Source organism: Euprymna scolopes, chromosome 46, assembly GCF_053919585.1.
Source record: "Euprymna scolopes isolate OS-2025 chromosome 46, ASM5391958v1, whole genome shotgun sequence".
Classification (NCBI taxonomy): Eukaryota; Metazoa; Mollusca; class Cephalopoda; order Sepiida; family Sepiolidae; genus Euprymna; species Euprymna scolopes.
In genome coordinates, this window is record NC_136527.1 from 76225523 (window position 1) to 76243358 (window position 17836).

A 17836-nucleotide genomic window follows, 5' to 3' on the forward strand; every position below is an offset into this window, starting at 1 on the left:
ATAGAGGTATAGGATACTGTCAGGCGTAAGTAGTTTTCTAGCACGGTAGAGGGAGCCAACCTTCCTTGCAGCAGCCTTGGCAATGCTCTCAATGTATCTATTCCAGTTCATATTCCCTGTAAACGTTAGGCCGAGGAGTTTAAAAGAAGTACTTTCAGGTAATGTGTTCTTGGCCATTGCTATTGGTGGTAGAGAAGGTTTCTTGTAGTTATTGAAGGAAACAAGCTTAGTCTTAGCAGCATTGAATGTGACCAACCATTTTTGCCCCCATTCCACTACGGATTGGAGGTCATCCTCTAGTGTTTCTGCCATTTCCTTGGATATGTGTTCATTTGTTTTCCCCTCATATCTGTTATAGAGAGTGGTGTCATCGGCAAATATACCCATCTCCGAAACAATTTTATCAGGGAGGTCATTTATGAATATCAGGAATAATAGAGGTCCAAGGATAGACCCCTGAGGTACTCCCGCATTTATGTCGTATTGTTTGGATGTACGACCGTCGAGGACAACTTTGATTTTTCTATTACTTAAGAAGGATTTAATTACATTATGAATTCTTCCAGTGATTCCATATGATCTAATTTTCCTTAGAAGACCATCGTGCCATACCCTGTCAAAAGCCTTAGATATATCGAGGGCCACCGCTCTACCCTCCCCTGTTTTATCCAATGAACGGTATATACGTTCAGAAACTACAGTTAAGATATCTGCTGTTGAACGGGCTTGCCTGAATCCATATTGTTTGTCAGTAAGGAGTTTAGCAGCTGTTAGGTGCTGGACTAGGGCTTGATTAACTAAGGACTCAAATATTTTGGCGAAAAGGGGGAGGAAGCTAATGGGGCGATAATTTAGTGGGTCAGTTCTTTCACCAGAATTCTTGAAGACTGGTACCACAGAGGCGGTTCTCCAGCAGTCGGGAAAACAATATTCGTTAAGGCATTTATCTTAAAGTATGGACAGAACTGGAGCAACCTCGGCAGAGCATTTTTTTAATAGCACAGCCGGGATGAGATCTGGTCCACACGCTTTTGAGGTGTCTAGGTTTTTTATAATAACATGTACCTGAGAAGGGGTGATTTGCAAATCCTCTAGTGAGGCGTCTGTTCGCAGAGTAAAATCAGGGAGGTATATATATATATATATATATATATATATATATATATATATATATATATATATATATATATATATATACTCGTAAATGTATATTTTAATCGACTTTTCATTGACTCTTTTTATCATTCGTAACTATATATTTCACTTCTATTTTTAATATTTTATCTCCACTTGATGATGATTCAAGAAAGAATCGAAAGCGCTCGTGTGAACCATCTTGAAGTTAAAAAAAATCTTACGAAAGATCGAAAAAATGAAAAAAAGAATCATTAAGCAAGGTATCTCTGTTGTTTTTAATAATGTTTATATATATATATATATATATATATATATATATATATATATATATATATATATATATAAATATATATATATATATATAAAAATATATATATATATATATATATATATTAGTTCAGCCTGGCTTTGCTCGGGCCCTATGTATTGTTCATAATTTTATGTGCATATATATATATATATATATATATATATATATATATATATATATTAAATGTTTGACTTATATCCAAGTAATCTACATCTAAAATTTTAAGTGTTTATACCCAAAATTGGCGGAGGAGTAGAGTCTACAAAGGTCAACTCTGTAAGCTTTGACCTCTTGGCAGCCAAATTTTCGCCAAAAATCTGGTTACAAAGCTTGTTGCGTGTCTGAATACCTTTTATCTAAAATTTCCAATGTTTTGACCCTGAATAGTTTGCTAGATACCGCAAAGGTCAAATCTTTTGAACTTTGACCCCCTTGGCAGCCAAATATTCGTAAAAAAAAAACGATTAAAAAGCTGGCCCTATGTCTGAATACACTTTATGCAAAATTTCAAATGTTTAGAAAAAAAATGGCTGAGGAATTTGGTAGAGACAATTGTTTTAACTTTAACCTTGAAATGAGAAAATTGTGCGAATTTGTTATTGTTTTTCTATCTTGTATTCAACGTTCTGAAAATTGTAATTTAGACGATTAGATAGAGCGACAAACGTTCTTTAAAATGATATGTAAAGTAAAGGTATTATAACGAAAACTTATTTGAAAATACATAATTTGAAATCAAAATAAAAAATTCTGCAAATAACTCTGTTCTCAACATAATAATTACTAGAACCCGGATGAAGCAATAGAATTCTGTATGGCGGCAGTCCTAGCAAGAAATCTTCAACTGCTTGATCAACTAACTTTATAGAGTCGGTTTGCTGTCAATCCATGTGGACTGGATGTGACAACATTTGTATAGGATCGACTAGAAGATTATAAAAAGATTCCTATAGTTGATCCATTTGTGGCACAATGAAGAGCGCCACTTTTGGAGGAGTTGTTTTTTTTTTTACATGAAGGTCACCACTTATCAAGGCCCGGAAGCTACTCGGGGATAAGGCTTATTCCATGCACAGTAATCAATGGGATAGTATCGTAGTAATCGTTAGTATTGGAGATTTGATAAAGTGTCTTACTTAAGGGAGCGGTTTGTCAGGAATTTGTTTGTGTTTGACTTGAAGAGATCCAAATTGTAGTCAGGTGGGAAACAGGCAAACGGAACAGAGTTCCACAGGCGTGCACTTCTAAGGAAGAAGCTTTGTTCATGGAATCTACGTTTTGATTTAGGCACAGATAAAGAGTGGGGAAAATTATTGACAGTGGTTTCAGCTAGACGGGTGTTTATCGTGAAAGATTGGCGAGGGGGGGACCAGAGATTGGAGCTCAGATGAGCACTTGCAATGGAAATAACGGTAAAACAAAGACAGGCTCGCAACGTCTCTTCTGTGGGAGAAAGCTTGCAGGGAAGAGAAAAGGGCATCCCCCATTAAGTCATGAAGTCTATTTTGTACTCTGTCAAGGCAGGATAGGCTGTTTTTAGCAGCTCCTGCCCAGATGTGGCCGCAGTACTCCATCCTTGGACGTACTTGGCTCTTATACAGATAGAGAATTGCATCAGTAGTGAGATATCTTCTAGAGCAGTAGAGGGATCCCACCATTTTCCCAGCGACCTTGGCAACAGACATACATTAATAAACCTATGCCTAGCTTATCTGTACTTATGAAGTTGAAACATGTCATGCAGGTATTTTGTGATTTTGACAATGTTAAAACATATGAACCAGATATGAAAATTCGGGGTCAAAATCATCCGAGAAAAATCAGCATTGCATGCGGGTAGCTGAATTTGAAAATAACAAAACACAAGTTCGAAAAATGGATCTTTAACATTTTACAGTCAGTAGTAATTATTGTCTAAAGGACTTCGTAGCTTAGTGGGGGATGCCTTTTTCTCTTCCCTGCAACCTCTTTCCCACAGAAGAGATGTTGGCGAGTCTGTCTCTGCTTTATCGTTATTTTCATGGCAAATGATCGTCTGAGTTTCAATCTATGGTCCGGCCTCGTCAAACTTTCACGAAAAACACTCGTCTAGCTAAAACCACTATCAATAATTTCCCACACTCTTTATCTGTGCCTAAGCCTAAAAGTACGATTCCATGAACAAAGTTTCTTTCTTAGAACTGCACGCCTGTGGCACTCTCTTCCGATTGCCTGCTTTCTAGCTGACTCGAATCTGATTGTCTCAAGTCCAACATAAACAAGTTCTTGATAAACCATACCCCTAAGTCATCCAATTTATAAACTTTCTTTTTTTTTATTATTCAATTTTCACCCCAAACAAGGTACAGTGCCACTTTGAAGCAGGGGGCTACTATCGGGGACTTAATTAGCAGGGTCATTATGAAGGGAGATGAGTAGAAAGATGTTTGTTAACATTACACTTGAATTTCTGCATATCAGTGCAGTTGGGAAAGCAGAATCCCGGAAGGTAGTTCCAAAGACCCGCAGTTCTGGGGAAGAAACTATTGGAGTAAAAGGCTTTCTTGCATCTAGGGATCTCTACTGTAAAGGGATGAGATTTAGTAGCTTGTCGGGTTTGTCGGGGGTAGTTCTACTACTTATGTATACCAATTAACCCTTATCCTCTAGTGACCTCCGGGCCTTGATAAGTGGTGACTCCTTTGTAAAAAAAAAGAAGATTCATTGCGAGTTACATAGAAAAGGTCTAAGTTTACCAATAAATTTATCTGCTCGTGTGATATCAGTAACTTTACTTGCGTCCCTATTTTAGGGACAATTGGTCTTTGTGCTGTTTTTTTTTTATATATCGCAACCAGATATCGCCTCCTCCCATTCTTGATAGCATATTTGTTGAGCTGATTGAAATTTGCTATTACATCTGCTGAATTTAGTTTTAACAATGTAATGTGTGGCCCAATGACGTAGTTCCTGTTTGGGGGAGCTGGAGACTTCTCAATCAATGAACCTTGTGCCTAACTTGTCTATATTTGTGAGGTGCACATGTGTTAAGCCTCACTCCCTCTTTAACACGGTAAGTTTGGGAAAAGATGTTATAAATAAAAAACTAGAAAAAATACTATTAAAAACTCGCCAAATATATGTCAAGCTATGTCACGGTAACATATATTGACTGAGTTTTTAACAGTATTAACGCTTTGTGATTTTGAAAATGTTAGAAGGTATCGATCTGGGATGACTCGAGTTGAAGGCCTTCAGTGGTGCCTTCAGAGTGTCTTTAAATCGTTTTCTCTGGCCGCGATGGGATCGCTTGCCATGTTGGAGCTCAGTAAACAGGTGCTTCTTGGGTAATCTGGAGTCTGGCTGGTGGGATACATGACCAGCCCAGTGAAGCTGAACCTTCATCAGGATAGTGGGGATGGTTGGGAGTCAAGCACGAGTGAGGACTTCTGTGTCTGGTGTCCTTTCCTGCCAGCCTATGTCAAGCAGTTTCCTCAGTCTGGTGGTGTGGAAGTGATTTAATTTTCTAGCGTGCCGTTGGTAGACAGTCCACGACTCACATCCATAGAGTAAGGTGGTGAGTATGACAGCTTTATAGACTTTGATCTTTGTCATGGAGATGATGCCTCTTCTGTCCCATGCATTCTTGTGGAGTCTGCCAAAGGCAGCGCTTGCTTTAGCGAGTCTGGTATTGATTTCATCGTGAATGACGACATTGCGGGAGAGCGCACTGCCAAGGTAGGTGAACTTGTCAACCGCATTGTGTCTTTGTCCCCTGATTGAAATGTTAGGTTCTGCATATGGTTTTCCCTGATAGTAGCACCCTACCTCAAAGTCGCAATGTGCCTTGCTTGGGGTGAAAATGTAAAAAAAAAAGGGCAGAGGAGAATTGAATATAATTGTACATTTTTAATAGTTGTTACTTGAATCCTGAGATAGCAGTTTTGCTGCACGCATGTGTCGACAACTAAAATACGAAAGGCGTGCAATAAGTAATGCCCCTAACCCACTTTCAGTTGTCTGATCTAGCTGAAATTTTGCATGTGCAATGATTTATATCTCTACGGGTTATGTGGTCAATTACAGCTCTGAACTAATTGTGGTTTCTTTTTTACAGGTGTTTGAACTAAGTCAGGTGTGAAATAGAGCCTGTTGAATGTCGAGCAGTGATCCGGTTTTTGTATTTAAACACAGGAGACTTTTGATGAAATGAAAGAAACTTATGGTGATAATGCCCCATCATATTATCTTGTAAAACGCTGGCATCGTGAATTCAAACATGGCCGGAAGTCTGTGGAAACAGCTTCCAGGCCTGGTCACCCCCCTTCTGCCATTGATGAGGCATATGTCCGTCAAGTTGAGGCTGCCATTTTGGAAGATCGGCGCATTACAATTCGCCAAATAGCCCAAGATGTCAAGATTAGTACAGGGTCTGTGGAAACTATGATTCATGACCATTTGCATATGCATAAGGTGTCTGTCAGATGGATTCCCAGGTTGGTCACATCATTCCAGAAGCGAGAACGCATCGGGTGCTCGAGGTTGAATTTGGAGATGTGCCAAGAAGATGAGTCAAAGTTTTTCAAAAAACTGATTGCACAGGATGAAACCAGGGGCCATCACTATGATCCAGAGACCAAAGCCCAGTCAATGCAGTGGAAGCACTTGGACTCATCAGTGATGACAGATTTCCTGACAAAGGGTACCTGTAGCAGAAGCAGCAATAACTAAAATGAGGGGAAAAAGAGCTTACGTCGGGTATGTCTGTTGTGTCACCAGTTGGGGGGAAAAAGAGAATTCCAAGATGGCGTCCGGGGGTTTTTATTAGCATTTACCCCATGCAACTCTCGGAAAATCACGTTTCTGTCTCATGTGATTATGCAAATGGATAATTCCCGGCCACTATAAAAGCAGGAGGCTAGAGACGAGTCGGCAGTGTCCTGCAAACTGTGTGTGTGGGTGTTTCTGGCGATTGGAGTGTGTCTTCTTTTACCACGGTTATCACGGACAGGAATTCCCTCTCTTCTGGAGGTGGGCGATATTGACTATTTTGAAGTTGTACTGTTGCTGACAGAACATTTATTTATTTTTTTTTTTTGCCTACTACATTTTTGTTTCAAGCTATTTCGGCCCGAATATGGCGAAGGTGCGGATAAGCAGTGATATTATCAAGCCGTTCTCTGGCGAGGGAGACGTTGTAGCGTGGCTGAAAAAAGTGAGACTTGTCGCACAACTTTAGCAGGTAGATGACGTAGCGAGTCTGCTACCTTTATACCTGGAAGGCGATGCGCTGGCCCTCTACATGGAAATGGAGGAGGACGATCAAAAGAAAATAGACCAGATTGAGGCTCGATTAAAGGAGGCATTTACTGATGACGCGTTTGCAGCATATAGAAAAATAACTATGGTTAGATGGGCTGGTGAACGTGTGGATGTGTACGCCAACAAAATCAGGCAGTTGGTTGGATTGGCCGGATTCACAGGAGAAAGCTCAGAGAGACTCACAAAATTAATTTTTGTCACTGGATTCCCTGATACCATCTCAATTGCTCTTCAACAGGTGCCGAACATCGAAGCCCTGACCATGGGGGAGCTAATGTCGAGAGCGAGAATTTTGACGACGACTGGCGAACAAAATCAGGATGTGGTTGCGGCCACACGCTCACCCAACAACAGGGCCCAGAATAATCCTGTTAACGTGACCTGTTTCAAATGCAATGTTAAAGGCCACCTTGCAAGGGACTGTCGAAAACGTGGAACACGGTGTTACCGTTGCGGTGAGAGTGGACACTGGGCTCGGAACTGCTCGGGAAACGAGCAAGGGGAGGACGCATAAGCGCCAGTCTCCTTCCCAACCAAGATGTGAACACGACGCTCCCGGTGATAAGCATCCATGTTGACGGGACGCGATGTTTGGCGCTTATTGATACAGGATGCTCCAGGACAATTTTACATGCAGACCGGTGCCGGTCTTGGAGAAAAACAAACGTAAATGTCAACACAATTGGTGGAATGTCCCATGCGTGCTGCGGTGTTGGAACGGTCTCTGTATCCACTGATGAAGGTGTGTCTGCCAGGGATCGACGCCATAAAAGCTCTAGGAGGTGTCGTTGTCAAGCCTACAGGATCAGTGCGGCTGGGCGCCAGGAAAAGTATTAAATGCGCAGCCATTTCTATCGATGAACCAGATTTCACTGCTACCTTTGACCATCAAAACCGAACGTGGACCGCATCGTGGAAATGGTCTGTGGACCACCCCCCTGAAAGGCTGCATAATCGAGTGTCAGAGTACCCAGTGCCAGCAGAAATTCGTGAAGAATACACGCAGGAGCTCCACACCTGGATAGATAATGGTTGGCTCGTGCCATACCCAGAGGATAAACTAGGACCCCCCAAAGGTCTAATTCCCCTGATGGCTGTGATACAGCAGAACAAAGCCAAAGTGCGCCCGGTAATGGACTACCGGGAGCTAAATCATTACGTAGACGCATTTACGGCCAACGCAGATGTTTGTGCGGCTAAGCTGCGTGAGTGGAGACAAAAAGGTGCTAACGTGTCTCTACTGGACCTCAGAAGAGCATACCTACAAGTCCGGGTCCATGAGACACTGTGGCCATACCAGACTGTGGAAATCGATGGGAAAAAATACTGTCTGACCCGTCTGGGGTTTGGTTTGAATGTGGCTCCCTTGATAATGAGAGCAATTGTCAGCAAAGTACTATCTCAGGAAGAAGTTATAAGCCGCGCAGCATCTGCTTACATTGATAACATTTTGGTCAATGAAGACGTGGTGCCCGTGACCCGTGTGAGAGAACACCTCGCGCAGTTCGGGTTGGAGTGCAAGAACCCGGAGCAGTTGAAGGACGGTGCACGGGTGCTGGGATTGGCAGTCAGGATGGAACGCAATGAACTGCGGTGGAAGCGAGGAAATGCAATTCCGGAGGCTCCCAGTATTGTTACGCGACGAACAATCTTTTCCCTGTGTGGTCGACTTGTCGGGCACTTTCCGGTGTGCGGTTGGCTTCGTGTGGCTTGCGGAATACTCAGAAGGAGAGTAAGTTCGGTAACGAAGGGCTGGGATGATGAAGCAAGGGACGCTGTACTACATCGTATGATGTTCGAAACCTTAAAATCTGCACAGCAGAACGATCCGGCACAGGGAAATTGGTGTGTGGACGGCGAAGAGCTGAATGTATGGGTCGATGCTAGCTCCCTAGCAATTGGGGCAGCCTTGGAGATGTGTGAAACTGTGCTGGAAGATGCATGTTGGCTGCGACCTGAAGATGACTCTCAACATATCAACTTGGCTGAACTGGATGCCGTATTGAAAGGCATCAATTTGGCTCTCCAGTGGCAGAGCAAGGTGCTACACATAAAGACAGATTCTGTTTGCGTATACCATTGGGTCTCGGACACGCTAACTGGAAAGGCGCGAGTACGCACCAAAGCAGCAAGCGAGATGCTTATTAGGAGGCGATTAAGCACTCTTAAGGAGCTCGTGAAAGAGTACGGGCTGACAGTGGATGTGACGCTGGTTCCATCAGCACGAAACATTGCTGACCGACTGACACGAGTGCCACAGCGGTGGTTTGAGGCAATGAAAAAGAAAAACGGTCTTGACCCAGTGATAGGCGCGGTCCACACAGACGAGCTGGATGAGAGTCAAATCATGGCTATTCACAAAGATAGTGGACATCCGGGGGTGCGACGCACTACCTACTTTGTCAGGAGAAGATGTCCAACCACGACAAAAGCAACTGTCAGAACGGTCATACAGAAATGCGAGGAATGTCAGTCCATTGACCCAGCGCCAGTCAGGTGGGAAAAGAGAAAGCTGGAAGTTAACGAGAATTGGCAGAGAATTGGAATGGATATCACGCATTATGGCACCTTCCATTTTTTAACTTTAACAGACTGTGGTCCATCGCGTTTCTCCATTTGGAGGAAATTGGCAAGGCAGGACTCGGCAAGCGTGATTCATCAGTTGGAGGCAGTGTTCCTCGAGCGTGGCGCGCCGCATGAACTCCTTTTAGACAATGACACAGCTTTCTGCAGCAATATGTTCCAAGCATTTGCATGTAAATGGGGAGTTCACTTGCGATTCCGTTGTGCATACGCTCCAGCCGGGAATGGCATAGCGGAGCAATGTCATCGTACAGTGAAACGAATAGCGGCTGGAATGTGTTGTCCCATACAGGAGGCTGTCTACTGGTATAACATCACACCAAGAGACGACGCATCTTCCTCCACTGCGCCTGCCAACAGGATTTATCAATACGAAGTTTGAGTAAAGGAGACCAATCTCGCAACTGCGTCCCCAGGTCCCAAGAACAGCTTTTACCAGGTTGGAGATCGCATATGGGTCAGAAGACCGCAAAATCGATGTACCACGAGGTTCGGCAAGGGTGAGGTGACCAAGGTGATCAGCCCTCAGTCGATTTTGGTGGACGATGTGCCTCGTCACGTGAAGGATTTGCGCCCTCGCCATTATGTTGTTACATCGGAGGAAGAGGGAGACTCAGACAGTATGATGTCTTCTGAAAAGACAGAGAGTATGATGCAGGACGACGAAGAGGATTTTGAGCCATATAATGTACATACTGAAGAAGCGGAGGAAGGACCACCCGTCTTGCCTCTACGAAGGAGTACCCGACAGAAACGAATACTGCCCCCCTGCCCTGATTGTGAAACACCGCCTATGGAGCAGACTGGTGGCAATAATGGCGATGAGGAGGATGGCAGGGAGGAAGTGCTGCCTCCGGTTCTTCGGAGAAGTACCAGACAGAGACGACTGCCCCCCTGCCCCATTTGTGATCATGAGATCAGGGGGGAGTGTAGCAGAAGCAGCAATAACTAAAATGAGGGGAAAAAGAGCTTACCTCGGGTATGTCTGTTGTGTCACCAGTTGGAGGGAAAAAGAGAATTCCAAGATGGCGTCCGGGGGTTTTTATTAGCATTTACCCCATGCAACTCTCGGAAAATCACGTTTCTGTCTCATGTGATTATACAAATGGATAATTCCCGGCCACTATAAAAGCAGGAGGCTAGAGACGAGTCGGCAGTGTCCTGCAAACTGTGTGTGTGGGTGTTTCTGGCGATTGGAGTGTGTCTTCTTTTACCACGGTTATCACGGACAGGAATTCCCTCTCTTCTGGAGGTGGGCGATATTGACTATTTTGAAGTTGTACTGTTGCTGACAGAACATTTATTTATTTTTTTTTTTTGCCTACTACATTTTTGTTTCAGTACCACAATTACAGGAGCCTATCATGCTTCACTTTTGAGAACGTTAAAGGAAGTTATCAAAATCAAGAGGCGGGGCAAGATCAGCAAAGGTACCCTCCTCCTGCAGAACAATGTTTCGGTCCACAACTCACATCTCGTCAGATCAGAAACACAGGCATGTGGTTATGAAATCCTACCCCATCCTCCTTACTCTCCTGACCTTGCATCCTCTGACTTTCACCTTTTCCCAGCCATGAAGTAGATTTTGAAAGGAAAGCGTTTCCCAGATGATGCAGCCTTGATTTCTGAAGTCACATCGTGGTTGGAGGACCAACCTGGGGTGTTTTACAAAAACGCTCTCCAGAGCTGCATCAAACGATGGAAGAAATGCATAACTCTGAGTGGTTCCTATATAAAGAAAGACTAATAACTGTGCCAAGTTTCGTTGCTCTACTGCTATGGGAAGTGGGTCAGGGGCATTACTTATTGCACGCCCCTCATATGTTTCAGTTTCGTTACTGTATTGAATTATTCTTTCAGTTGGTAATTTAACTTCACGGTGAACGCACGCGACTACAAATGCCTTGTCACAGTGTGCGTTCGCTTGACCGAAAAGAATAATAATATATTAGAAAATAAATCTTATAGCTCACAGAAAATTATTTGTACATGGTATTCAATTCTCAGTATTAAATTCAATTGACACCTGATGATCAAAAATTGTCTATCCTTCCAACGAATTAAGAGTAAGTAAATGTTAATCTTGTATTTACTTTAAATAGCCTCCCAACTCTCGCTTTTTATAATTGCTCAATAGTCTAGCCTATACAGAGATGTTTTCATGGCGCGTTGTCCAAGAGAAATAGCCCCATTGTGTTAGTTATAGTCTTGGATACTAGAAAATGCATGTAAAACATAAAATTATATTTAATTCTCTCTTTCAATGAAGAAAGAGAGAAAAGGGGAGTGAAAGAGAAATATATATATATATATATATATATATATATATATATATATATATATATAGAGAGAGAGAGAGAGAGAGAGAGAGAGAGAGAGAGAAATGAAATAATACGCTTTGTCTAGAAGGTTCGGCACTAAATTTCTTATACCACCATTTTCGCTATGCATTTAGTAGTTGTTCTTGGGAAGTGGGTCAGGGGCATTACTCATTGCATGCCCCTTGTATGCTCCTCTATTGTTCGCTATTTTTTGTACAAACGTAAAATTTCTCTCTTTTTATGTCGTTCTCTCTCTCTCTCTCTCTCTCTATATATATATATATATATATATATATATATATATATATATATATATATATATAACTACTTCATTTACTCACACAAATTTAATATACGAAAGTATAGATTTATGCGTAAACTTTAAGTATTTACTTCAAAAGTGCTCAATACGTAGGTAGAGCTAGTTAGTAATTTATAGAATATATATGGCGATTAAGCTACACTGAATATTCTGCGTTTCATCCACTGTAGGATTCGTCAGGCTTATGCGCGAATTTTGTGGTTGCTTCTTGTTTTTATATATGTTGAGGATTTCTAGTTAGCCAATCAGCTTTCTAGTATCCACCGCGCCCCCTCCTATCAGCCAATGGGCATGCATTTTATCGAACAAACGATTTGTTTTAGAACTAGGTTAGTGGTTTAAGGTGGATCTTTCCCTCCTTTTTTTTATATATATATGAATATACCTATGTGTACACATACACATGCACACATATTCAGTGTAGCTTAATCGCCATATATATTTTATAAATTACTATATATATATATATATATATATATATATATATATTTCTCTTTCACTCCCCCTTTTCTCTCTTTCTTCATTGAAAGAGAGAATTAAATATAATTTTATGTTTTAAAACAGTTAAAACTTGCACCCCGTATGCGTGGGGTATAGTCGTTTGGTGTGCACGCAGTAGGTCGACTGAATATGCTCCCTCATTGTTAAATATTAAATAAATTGTATATTTTTTTATGTAAATTCATTTTTCCACTATTTTGTACAAGCAGTCGATTTCAGCATGAGGTCCCGGCCAGTAATGCCGACGATTGCCTGTAACGACGCAATGAAGACTCAAGTAGCTGTTTCCATGTACTTAAAATTTGATATCGTTTATTCCCACGAGGAGCTGATTGCGTTCCCAGGACGTCCCTCAACCAAGTAACTCTCCCCGGGAATGATCATGCATTGCTTGGTCAGGTTTAGTTCGTTCACTGACGGTTCTTTTTTACTGTGTTATTTTAACTGTGTTCACTTTTTATTTTTTTTTTATTTTACTTTTGTTAGTTTGAAGAGATCAAGGGGCTCCTTCCTGGGGCTAACACTTGATTCTATTATAATTTAAATTTATGTCCAAAGGCTCTTTTAAGAATATATGCTGTTGCTATGTACTTTTTAAAGTTCTTTTTCATAAGCCCAGTTGCCCCTATGATGACTGGTATAATTGAAACGTCTTTTAATTTCCAATTTCGTTTCATATCATACATAAGTCCTTGATACTTTGTTATCTTTTCCCTCTCAGCTCTATTGAGCCATGTATCATTGGTTACACTGACCTCTATTACAGTCGCTTTTTTGTTTGCTCTGTCCCAAATCACTATATCTGGTTTAACAGCTGCGTTTTCTAGATATGTAGCAGTAGGGATTATGTAGTTATAGTGAATAGTGTAGTTTTCATTCCCAACTGTTTTCCCCAGTGTGAGTTCTCATGTGTCACTGAATTTGATTTTACAGAACAAGAATATCCACAAACCTCACATGAATGTGGCTTTTCCCTTTTTTATTTTATTTTACTTTTGTTAGTTTGAAGAAATCAACTGGGGCTAACACTTGATTCTGTTATAGTTTGAATTTATATCCGAGGGCTCTTTTAAGAATAGACACTGTTCCCTTTATGGCAGCTATCTGTATTTCCTTACAGCTTGGTTTTCCAGGGATTGCTTCTAAGTATTTTTGAAGGTTCTTTTTTATTAGGCCAGTTGCTCCTGTCACAACTGGTATGATGGTTATTTCTTTCAGAGACCATGTTGCTTTTAGATCATTTTTAAGGTTCTAATATTTTATCTTTTCCCGTTCTGCTCTATTAAGGCCAAAGTCGTTTGGAACTGTGACGTCGATAATGAGTGCAGTCCTTTCGGGCTTGTTCCATATTACTATATCTGGCTTGATGGCCTTGTCTTTTATGTATCTGCCTGTATGTCTTTGTCGTAGAACACTGTCACTTTTCCATTTGATGTTATCGGTGGTGGTTCATGTTCCCAGATGTTCGACGACCTATCTAGTTGCATCTCTCCACAGATCTTCCAATGTAAGTATCTACATACTTTGTTGTGGCGAGCAGTGTAATGACCATCGTCTAGAAGGATCTTGCACCCAGGCATTAGGTAGCTTGGGCTTTCAACAGCTGAATGACTGAATCTGGATTGGTCGGTTTTTTGTAGACCAGCCATTTTCTTAAATTCATTTGTGAGTAAGCCTTGGTCTTGTGCAGCTATAATTAATCGTCCTTAATCAAATGGAAATTTGTCACTTTTACACCATTGTAGTGAGGCCTCCTTGTCAATGTATCTCTGGTCCAGTCCTCCCATGAACCTGGCTGCTCTCTTGTGTTGTTTCAAGTCGTCCATAAAGAGTAGATGGTTTACTCTTTTATTTTCTTCCTTCTTTCTGCCCATGCAGAGATAGTATGCAGCATTGGATCGCTTAATAGCTTACTTAGTGGATCCATTGTGATGCAGAAAAGGAGCGGTGAGAGGCTGTCTCCATGGAATATTCATTGTTTGATCTTTATGTTTGGGGTCTGTATTCTACCTTCTGTGTGCTGTAATGTAATTGCTGTGCAGTATCATGTAATCACCAGCAATGAGATGGTTGTATGTTGCATCGGCGATTATCCCTGTTAGGAGCTTGTAGGTTGTTGTGAGGCAGCAGATTGGCCTATATTTGCTAGCCATGTGGGTGTCCTCATTTTGGGGAATAAGTGATGTACTGCCTACAGTAAGCCACTCAGGCGGCTCTTCATCTCCACTGATGATTCTATTGAATGCCTTGGCATAGTGATGATGAAGTGTGCTCCGTTTTTTTCAACCAGAAATTTGGTATTTGGTCTATTCCTGGGGTCTTGAAGTTGCTGCATTGAGCTACCTTCCTGCAGACAGCCTCCTTGGTAATTTTTAGAGCTGGCATCTTTTCTTTCTCCTTGTTCTCCTCTTTGATGGTATTTATCCAGGTGTTTTCTTTATGTACTTTAGTGTCCTCATAGAGTGGCCTCCAGAAGTTTTCAACTTCTTCTTGTGTTGGTGGGGAGCTCACCTTTATTTCTTCTTTAATGAGGCTCCTATGGACAATTCTTGGGTTTGTTGCAAAATGTTTATTTATCCTTTTTGCTTCAATGTTTTCGGTTTTATTTTTTATTTGTGCAGCTAAGGCTTTTATCTAAGCCTGGTGTTCTGCCATCTTAGCTCTTAGCTGTGCTTGGTCTTGGAGGGAATAATAAGTTTTCATCTTATTCACCTTCTTACTAATTTTTTTGCCTGGGGTTTCACATGATAGGAATGCATATATCTGGGCAGTTTCCTTTCGGAGTCTGTCTATTTTCTGTTGGAGTTTTCGTTTCCAGGCTGGGTTATATGATATAGCCTTCATGTTTTCTCTTTTACTCTCCTGGTGTTTGGGTAAGAGTTTTAATTGGATAAACCATGCTGTCCCGTATGTTGTATGATTTATTTCACACAATAGTACGTTAATCGGAGTGATTCTTTCCAGTATTGGTATTTAGCTTTTTCCTCTAGTGTGAGTCCTCATATGACTTATCAGAACAAGAATATCCACAACTTCACAGGAATATGGCCTTTCCCTTTTTTTTAATTTTTCTTAAACTTTTTCTTCTAGGGGGCGGGACATCCAACCAGATGTCTGACATTTACCCCTATTTTAGTGAGTCCAACCAAGAGATCTTTTAAGGATTCTAGCCGTCCCTTTCAGTGCAATCGTTTGTATTTCACTTGCACTTGGTTCACCGGGTATGCTTGCTATGTACTTTTTAAAGTTCTTTTTCATAAGCCCAGTTGCTCCTATGATGACTGGTATAATTGAAACGTCTTTTAGTTTCCAATTTTGTTTCATATCATACATAAGTCCTTGTTCCTTCTTTTTTTTTTTCATTTTTCTTAAACTCTTTCTTCTAGGGGCGGGACATCCAACCAGATGTCTGACATTTACCCCTATTTTAGTGAGTCCAACCAAGAGATCTTTTCAGGATTCTAGCCGTCCCTTTCAGTGCAATCGTTTGTATTTCACTTGCACTTGGTTCACTGGGTATACTTGCTATGTACTTTTTAAAGTTCTTTTTCATAAGCCCAGTTGCTCCTATGATGACTGGTATAATTGAAACGTCTTTTAATTTCCAATTTCGTTTCATATCATACATAAGTCCTTGTTCCCTCTTTTTTTTTTCATTTTTCTTAAACTCTTTCTTCTAAGGGATGGGACATCCAACCAGATGTCTGACATTTACCCTTATTTTAGTGAGTCCAACCAAGAGATCTTTTCAGGATTCTTGCCGTCCCTTTCAGTGCAATCGTTTGTATTTCACTTGCACTTGGTTCACCGGGTATGCTTGCTATGTACTTTTTAAAGTTCTTTTTCATAAGCCCAGTTGCTTCTATGATGACTGGTATAATTGAAACGTCTTTTAATTTCCAATTTCGTTTCATATCATACATAAGTCCTTGTTCCCTCTTTTTTTTTTCATTTTTCTTAAACTTTTTCTTCTAGGGGATGGGACATCCAACCAGATGTCTGAGATTTACCCCTATTTTAGTGAGTCCAACCAAGAGATCTTTTCAGGATTCTAGCCGTCCCTTTCAGTGCAATCGTTTGTATTTCACTTGCACTTGGTTCACTGGGTATACTTGCTATGTACTTTTTAAAGTTCTTTTTCATAAGCCCAGTTGCTCCTATGATGACTGGTATAATTGAAACGTCTTTTAATTTCCAATTTCGTTTCATATCATACATAAGTCCTTGTTCCCTCTTTTTTTTTTCATTTTTCTTAAACTCTTTCTTCTAAGGGATGGGACATCCAACCAGATGTCTGACATTTACCCTTATTCTAGTGAGTCCAACCAAGAGATCTTTTCAGGATTCTAGCCGTCCCTTTCAGTGCAATCGTTTGTATTTCACTTGCACTTGGTTCACTGGGTATGCTTGCTATGTACTTTTTAAAGTTCTTTTTCATAAGCCCAGTTGCTCCTATGATGACTGGTATAATTGAAACGTCTTTTAATTTCCAATTTCGTTTCATATCATACATAAGTCCTTGTTCCCTCTTTTTTTTTTCATTTTTCTTAAACTCTTTCTTCTAGGGGCGGGACATCCAACCAGATGTCTGACATTTACCCTTATTTTAGTGAGTCCAACCAAGAGATCTTTTCAGGATTCTAGCCGTCCCTTTCAGTGCAATCGTTTGTATTTCACTTGCACTTGGTTCACTGGGTATGCTTGCTATGTACTTTTTAAAGTTCTTTTTCATAAGCCCAGTTGCTCCTATGATGACTGGTATAATTGAAACGTCTTTTAATTTCCAATTTCGTTTCATATCATACATAAGTCCTTGTTCCCTCTTTTTTTTTTCATTTTTCTTAAACTTTTTCTTCTAGGGGATGGGACATCCAACCAGATGTCTGAGATTTACCCCTATTTTAGTGAGTCCAACCAAGAGATCTTTTCAGGATTCTAGCCGTCCCTTTCAGTGCAATCGTTTGTATTTCACTTGCACTTGGTTCACTGGGTATACTGGCTATGTACTTTTTAAAGTTCTTTTTCATAAGCCCAGTTGCTCCTATGATGACTGGTATAATTGAAACGTCTTTTAATTTCCAATTTCGTTTCATATCATACATAAGTCCTTGTTCCCTCTTTTTTTTTTCATTTTTCTTAAACTCTTTCTTCTAAGGGATGGGACATCCAACCAGATGTCTGACATTTACCCTTATTCTAGTGAGTCCAACCAAGAGATCTTTTCAGGATTCTAGCCGTCCCTTTCAGTGCAATCGTTTGTATTTCACTTGCACTTGGTTCACTGGGTATGCTTGCTATGTACTTTTTAAAGTTCTTTTTCATAAGCCCAGTTGCTCCTATGATGACTGGTATAATTGAAAC